This window comes from Penaeus vannamei, chromosome 2, assembly GCF_042767895.1.
Source record: "Penaeus vannamei isolate JL-2024 chromosome 2, ASM4276789v1, whole genome shotgun sequence".
Lineage (NCBI taxonomy): Eukaryota > Metazoa > Arthropoda > Malacostraca > Decapoda > Penaeidae > Penaeus > Penaeus vannamei.
This window is the reverse complement of record NC_091550.1, coordinates 33,607,109-33,614,608: the sequence shown is the minus strand read 5'-3', so window position 1 is coordinate 33,614,608 and position 7,500 is coordinate 33,607,109. Positions and strand designations below refer to the sequence as shown.

The window sequence follows — 7,500 nt, the reverse complement described above, 5'->3', positions numbered from 1 at the left end:
ATTGTAAGATTTGATCATGACCACAATGTATATCAATAGACCTTGAAAGTTATATTGGAAACCATATAGTTTCAGTTAGTGATATTGTTAATTTTGGAATATCAGGTAAAAAGAAAAAAATATATATAATAAAATATCACTAACAACATTTATACAAAATCAACAGCCAATTCCACCGGGGACGGATATCTCTCTCCCAACGCTAACCCGCTGACCCGATTCCCTCTCGCTATGTTTGGTAGCGAGTTTCGGTCCTTACCGGTATCAAAGTGTACATAGAGGAACCGCCTGTTCTCAAGCTTGTTGGAGGCATACACCAGCGCACAGTGTGTTCGGGTTTCATTAGTATGGTTTATATTGTTATAGAATTTACATTGAAAGAAAATATTTATAAGAAAAAAAATGTTGTACTTAAAATTTGTATCATTTTAAATTCGTACTTTTTATCTTATATTCATGAATGTATCGGGAAATTTCTTGTTCATCCATTGGGTAAGGTTTGGTGGTAGAGAGATAACTTTAAGCACAGCGTGAAAAGTGTTTCTTTATTTTGCAAGTTCTACAATAAAATTGCAAAGGAGGAGATTTTGTAACCTGGATATATTGGGATATTTCCAGGATGTTAGGTTATAGGGTTAATATTTACTTTTACTTGCAAAGAAAAGCGAGACTGTATCGGTAATTGGCTTACAGCAAAATATGCATAGGTAAATTAATATTAGATGTACTTTTTGATTGTGAAAATGTCTTGAAACATTTCATCTAGGTAATGTAGACCCTTTTAAATTCCCCCTTTTCAAGTGATTCGAGCAGGGTGACTCGCTCGCCATGCAGGATAAATGCAAAACAAATGAAAGAACTTCTGCCACTGTGAATGGCCTTGCCTCTAGCTGGTGCCGTCGTCTCAGTTACACACACACGCTGATCGTATCTCCATCCACTTACCTTTATGACTTTAAAATATGTTACATTTATATTCTTTAGAAAATATTATACAAAAGATACAGATTAAAAAAAAATCAGTATGTGTGTAAGTGAAATGAGAACTTGCCAAATATCTTACAGGAGAAAAATAGTAAATACAAGAGAGAGAAAATACGTAATGACAAAGGAAATCATTTTGTAAACTATTTGTACATGGTATTTGCAAATGAAGTTTATGTTAGGAATCAGTCGGAGATATTTGGCAAATTTGTTTACTTAGATAGTTAAAAAGATGCTCGAAGACAATACATATGCATGATATCAGTTAGAAAGATTATGAACTTTGATTTTATGGTTTGATGTTCAAGATTCAATTATTATAACTTTTTATGTGCACCATTGTAAACACATCTCTGTAATCTAGTCATTTTCAGCATATTTCATGTTAAGTAAGTAATGTTAATCACTCACCATCCAAGAAGAGAGACGAGAAATTGTCATGTACCATCGCCTCACGTATTGCCGCTCCTTCATGTCTCATTACTCACACCCGTCACGTGATCACCCCCCTCCCCGCCCCCGCCCAGCCTGGATAAGAGTGGTTCAGAAGAGCTGAGTTTAGCTGGCTCTGTTTAATGATGGAAGTTTGCACTTTTACTGGGTCCATATTTAAAGGCAAATGTTAAAGGAATGAGATAAATATAATCATGTTTGGGAACCATTTTCTTTGTCATGGCGTCATCTTTTATATTTGCGTAAACTCTAAGTGCAATTTTTACTTTTCGTAGGTATCACATGGTAAATTTAATGGAATTTTGTGATTGAATATGTACACTTTTAACACAAAAATGGGAGCATATACACTATTAGAAAGCGGAAAAAAAGGATTTCAGATATATATTCTTAGTGACCCATAAATTTGGACCCTTAATATGCCAGGCTTTGGAACACATGCACTAGTGTGACAAACAGTAGTGGTCTGATAGTCAGGCTTACACTGAAGTAGAGGACATTGTGGGTAACTGAATGAGTATTGAAAACATATGAGACAACCAATATAGTAACGACTCCTGTCTCCCACCTTTGACTATATAAAACTATTTCCTAAAATAGGCCAGTTCACTGACTTGGATAATTCTGTTTGTTTACTTTATTCACGGTTTCCTTTAAATTACCTTTTCTTCGAACCAACATAAAGAGGGTTTCTCATATGCTATCTATATTTCATCTACTTGGCCAGGATGTTCTAACACAAAGTAGAAAACATTTTCGCATGTATTTGAGCTATCTAACAATAATCATACAAATAAATCTTAAAGAACTTTTCTACACATCACACAATATGATTTTCTTTTTTATATTCGTAAAGTTATTGAAGTATGATACTTGATATCATCCATTTTGTCTTTTAGATATTTACATATATCAACATGCCTTGAAGTTACAAAGAAAAGATAAAGGAAAAGAAGTACTTCACCTGCAAAATAATTGTTACAATATTTACCTGGCTAAGCTTACTTACTGTCCTCACTCAACAGACTAAGCGCATTGATTTTTATGAGGTAATCCCCCTCCCTCCTTTTTGGTCCAGATAGGTGAATAAATACAAATCTAAGATGATTTTTTAGGGATAAGAATGTCACTTTGCAAAGATTACAAAGCTAGGTTTTCTAAGAGTTTCTTTCCATCATCTCACATTATTGGCAAATCCTTGTCTACAATACCAGCGTGATCCACAACAGCTTGGTGATGTCAGTCATCCATATATTGTCTATCATATGATGGTTTCCTATTTCTTTATGTATATAAAAAAAGATGTATATAATTTTGCATTAAATGCCCTACTCTACAATCGAGTGTGAGTTCTTTTTATCCTGAAATGTAGGTAAACTGGGATCTATGTAAATACCTGTTATATGATTTTCCTTTCTCTCTCTCTCTCTCTCTCTCTCTCTCGCTCTTCCTCCCTCCCTACCTCCCTCCCTCTCTCCCTCTCTCTCTCTCTCTCTCTCTCTCTATCTCTCTCTCTCTCTCTCTCTCTCTCTCTCTCTCTCTCTCTCTCTCCCTCTCCCTCTCTCTCTCTCCAGTATCTTTCATCGACAAGGTACTAAGATCCATTTTAAAGGATATTTAATGTTGTTTATTTGACGACAACTGTGATTACTAATTGTAAAATATTAAATCTTTAAGTAATAGTAATAAAGGTTTTGATAATTATTGACATATATAAACGCGCGCGCGCGTGTGTGTGTATGTGTGCATCTACAGTGTACACCCAATCACACACACACACACACACACACACACACACACACACACACACACACACACACACACACACACACACACATATATACATATACATACATACATACATACACAAATACAAAGACTCAAACGGACAGCCGCACAGACATATATATATATATATATATATATATATATATATATATATATATATATATATATATACATATATACACACATACACAATCTAGAAATAGCCTCTGATGAGGGGACCTGGCTACACCAGGTTGCTTGGCCTGCGGCGCTTGCTCGCTCGCCCTTGGGGCTTCGCCCGTATGTAAAACAATATTATCGAATGTGAAATAAAAGATGCATGTTATACAACTAGTGGTTTTTATTTCACATTTATGTTGTTTCTTAGAACTGTGACTTTGTGATTCTTATCCAACATAGCCCTTTTCTACGTCGAATCGACGTTTAGGAAATCTACAACTTTCATCGCTGTCTTCATCACTCATCTTCTTAATTATAGTGAAGATCTCGTTGTTCTTATCGAGTTTCCAATATGTCATCTATAAGTTCCGCCACTGAATTTTCAGCGTTGGTTGACACGAAATTGGTGCCATAGTCCGGTAAAATCATCTTAATTCCCTCTTCTTCTGTTAATTATTCAGGTATAGTGATTGTTTCGTGCTCCACCTCACCTTCATAGAGATTTAGTGCTGCCGGTGTTGCCTCTAGGTTCACTTTTCCTGTTGTAATGATTTTGCCCGAGAAGGTCGCCCAAGAGTTGGTCTATGAGCCCGAGAAGGACGCGCAAGAGATGGTCTATGAGCCCGAGGCCAGCCAAAAGTTGGTCTATGAGCCAGAGAAGGACGCCCAAGAGGAGGTCTATGAGCCCGAGAAGGTCGCCCAAGAGTTGGACTATTAGCCCGAGTCCACCCAAAAGTTGGTCTATGAGCCAGAGAAGGACGCCCAAGAGATGGTCTATGAGCCCGAGGCCACCCAAAAGTTGGTCTATGAGCCCGAGAAGGTCGCCCAAGAGTTGGTCTATGAGCCAGAGAAGGACGCCCAAGAGTTGGTCTATTAACCCGAGAAGGTCGCCCACGAGTTGGTCTATGAGCCAGAGAAGGATGCCTGAGAGGTGGTCTATGAGCCCGAGAAGGAAGCTAAGAGGAGGTGGTCCACGAGCCACAGAGGGAAGTGGATTACGATGCCATAAGGACGCCCAAGAGATGGTCTATGATTCCGAGGACCCCCAAGAGATAGTCTATGAGCTCGAGAAAGACGTCCAAGACGTGGTCGATGAGCCCGTGAAGGACGCTCAAGAGGTGGTTTATGAACCTGAGAAGGACGCCCAAGAGTTGGTCTATGAGCCCGAGAAGGACGCCCATGAGGTGGATTGTGTGTGCGTATATAGGTGTACACAATTGCGAATGTGTGTGTTTGTATGTATGTGCATATGTTTGTTGTGCGTATAAAAGCACACACACAGACAATCGTGAATGTGTGCGTGTCTGTGGGTGTATACATGTATACACCCGCCCACACATAGGTTGCTTCGCACTTATGTAACACAATATTAACAACTGTGAAATAAAAGAGGCATGTTATACAGCTAGTGGTTTATTTATTTGAGTCTACACATATGTTGTTTCTTAGACGGTTCACTTTCATCAGATTCTTGTCCATCATAGATCTCGAGTTTTTCGTTGTTCTTATCAAGTTTTAAAAATGTCATCTATAAGTTCCGCCAGTGAATCTTCAGCGTTGGTTAACAGGAAGTTGATGTCGTAGTCCGGTAAATTCATCTTAATTGCCTCTTCTTCTGTTAGTTTGAAAATGTTTTCAGGAATAGCAATTGCTCCATGCTCCACCTCTCCTTCAGAGATGTCAGGTGTAGTTGGTGTTCTCTCAAGATTCACCTCTCCTTTTGTGAAGATTTTGTCTAGAGACAACCCGTGGCTATATCGCCGTTTTCCTTATTAGTTCCAGCATAGATGATCTGAGAATCCCACTTTGCACTCGTAAACATGCGACGTAAAACTGTCCATAAGAGAAGCAGTCTGCTGTATTTAACAATAATCCACATCTATCGAATGTCTGCCTTTGCAAAGTTCAATTTAACAGGAAATTGCTTTCTTTTTAAGTATACTAGTGTATATGTAGATATGAGTGTGACTCTTTGTATAATCACTTGCTCACCATCACATACGCCTCCTAAAATATTCCCCACAATAACATTCTTTAGGTTCGTAACGATCAATCTAGTGCTGTTACAGATCTTAGGAGGATTTATGTTACGAATGACCATTATTACGCACCCAACCCTCACTTAAGCTCGTGTAGTGGTAAATTGGGGCTTTTAATTCTATTACAAACTATAACAACATCAACTAGTAGATCTTCGTTTCTATACATCACTTCTTTTCCCTTACTTTGGTCCTAAATGATGTGATATAATTGGCCACTCTTTAAAGTAAAAGTTGTTCGCTATGTTATTTTCATTGTCATCGTACACGCTTTCAATCTTGATGCGACCTGAACACCAAACTTCTTCGATAACTGTACTTTTCCACTTGAACCAATAGCCAGCAACGTCTTTGCAAATGCAATGGTAGCGGCATCTATCTTCTTTAGTCTAACGTTCTCAGTTAGCTATGCAGGTTGGCTTGACACGACCTTTCCCAGTTGCATCCATCTACCTTCCTCCACATAATGTCGACATACATGATTCAGCTGATCTAATTCGGGAGTTGCCTCATCCATTTGTACTCTTGGGAGATTTCGATGGCCGCTATCACCTCTGGGAAGACACTTTTTGCAACCCATCGTAAGACTGCCCCGGGAAATGATATCTCACTTATCAGAGAACTCCCAAAAGTTCCTGTTAGACCTATTCAATATGATATTTAGGGAGGGCAAAGTGCTATCAACATAGAAAAAGGCCATAAACATTCCTGTCCCTAAACCTGGAAAGGATGCTTCCATACCAGGAAATTATAGACAATTTTCTCTCGCCAGCTGCATCTGCAAGCTGCTAGAATTAAATGGTAAACCCATATCAGTATGGATTTAGTAAAGTGAGATCGACCACAAAAGCCCTTGTGAGGATAGAGACTGCAATACATACATCCTTCTCAAAACGACGTCACGAGTTAGCAATTTTTTTGACCTTGTAAAGGCTTACGAAAACACTTTCAGAATCAGAATCAAAACGTTTATTTAGCCATAAAACAATAATTACATTGAAGTAAAAAATACATACAATGATACAAGGCTGGGCCCTCCGGGAGTACAACTCTCTTAGGAAGACCCCTTGAATAGATTGTATTTATGCGATATCTTAAGAATAATTATATAAAGAACATTTTATATAAGCATTAGCAAATTTGCATATTATATAGGTATTGAATGTATATATATTACATAAGTATATACATAAGTTAGCCTATAAGTAGTTTACAAAGCTATTAAACTTTGTAGAAGTATCACACATTGAAGCATTAAACGGTTGATTAATAAAAAAGTCCAGAGAAATATATATAAAACATAAACAGGCAGAAGAAAGGAGAAACATTATACTTTACACTCAGATAACAGGTATTATTTTAATTTGTATTTGAATGAAGAAATTGAAATATTTCTTATTCTTTCAGATAAGTTATTCCACAATACCGCACCGCGTCCTAAAATTGTAAGAACACTTCGTTTTTGTGCTATTCATAAGGATTTTAAGATGTTTTTAATGGGTCTTGTCTATATTGAGGGTTGGTTTATTAAGCCAAATCCACTGTCTGATGCTGATTAATTCCTCATTTGCTACGTCTATTAATTCTTGTATAGACCTGCTTGAAGAGAATGTACATGTATGTGCATTGTTATATATTTAGAAAAAAAAAAAAAAAAAAAAAACAGGGCTCAGAATTGAACCCTGGGGTATACCGTGACTAATGTCATTTTGAGATATTTGCTTCTCAAAACAAACAAACTGCCTCCGGTTTGATAAGTATAAAGCAAACCAATCATACAATTTACCACGGATACCGTAGTGTTCAAGTTTACCAGGTAAAATTGTGTAATTTACTGTATCGAAAGCTCTTGACAGATCAGGAAATATTCCTAATGTAAATTTATTATCATCAAACGCATTTAAAATATTAGAAAAGTCAATGATAGCCGATTCGGTAGATCTGTTTATTATGAAACCATATTGAGATTTGTTTATTATATTATTCACAGCTATAAATTCTGTGAGACGGTGACACATAATCTATTCAATAATGTTGCTAAATGTAATCAGAGCAGATACAGGACGGAAGTTTCCAA

The 7,500-nt window shown here is 37.2% G+C and overlaps 1 protein-coding gene across 1 annotated transcript in view; it reads left to right on the top strand.

The window, feature by feature from the left end:
• The window catches only part of LOC113810987 (pH-sensitive chloride channel 1), a 97,811-nt gene extending 95,031 nt beyond the window's left edge, over positions 1-2,780 (top strand). Inside the window, exon 10 of the mRNA XM_070132228.1 lies at positions 1-2,780. This exon is cut by the window's left edge and continues 6,984 nt beyond it. The gene's annotated coding sequence lies outside the window, so the exon portion shown is untranslated.
• Positions 2,781-7,500: the final 4,720 nt, after the last annotated feature.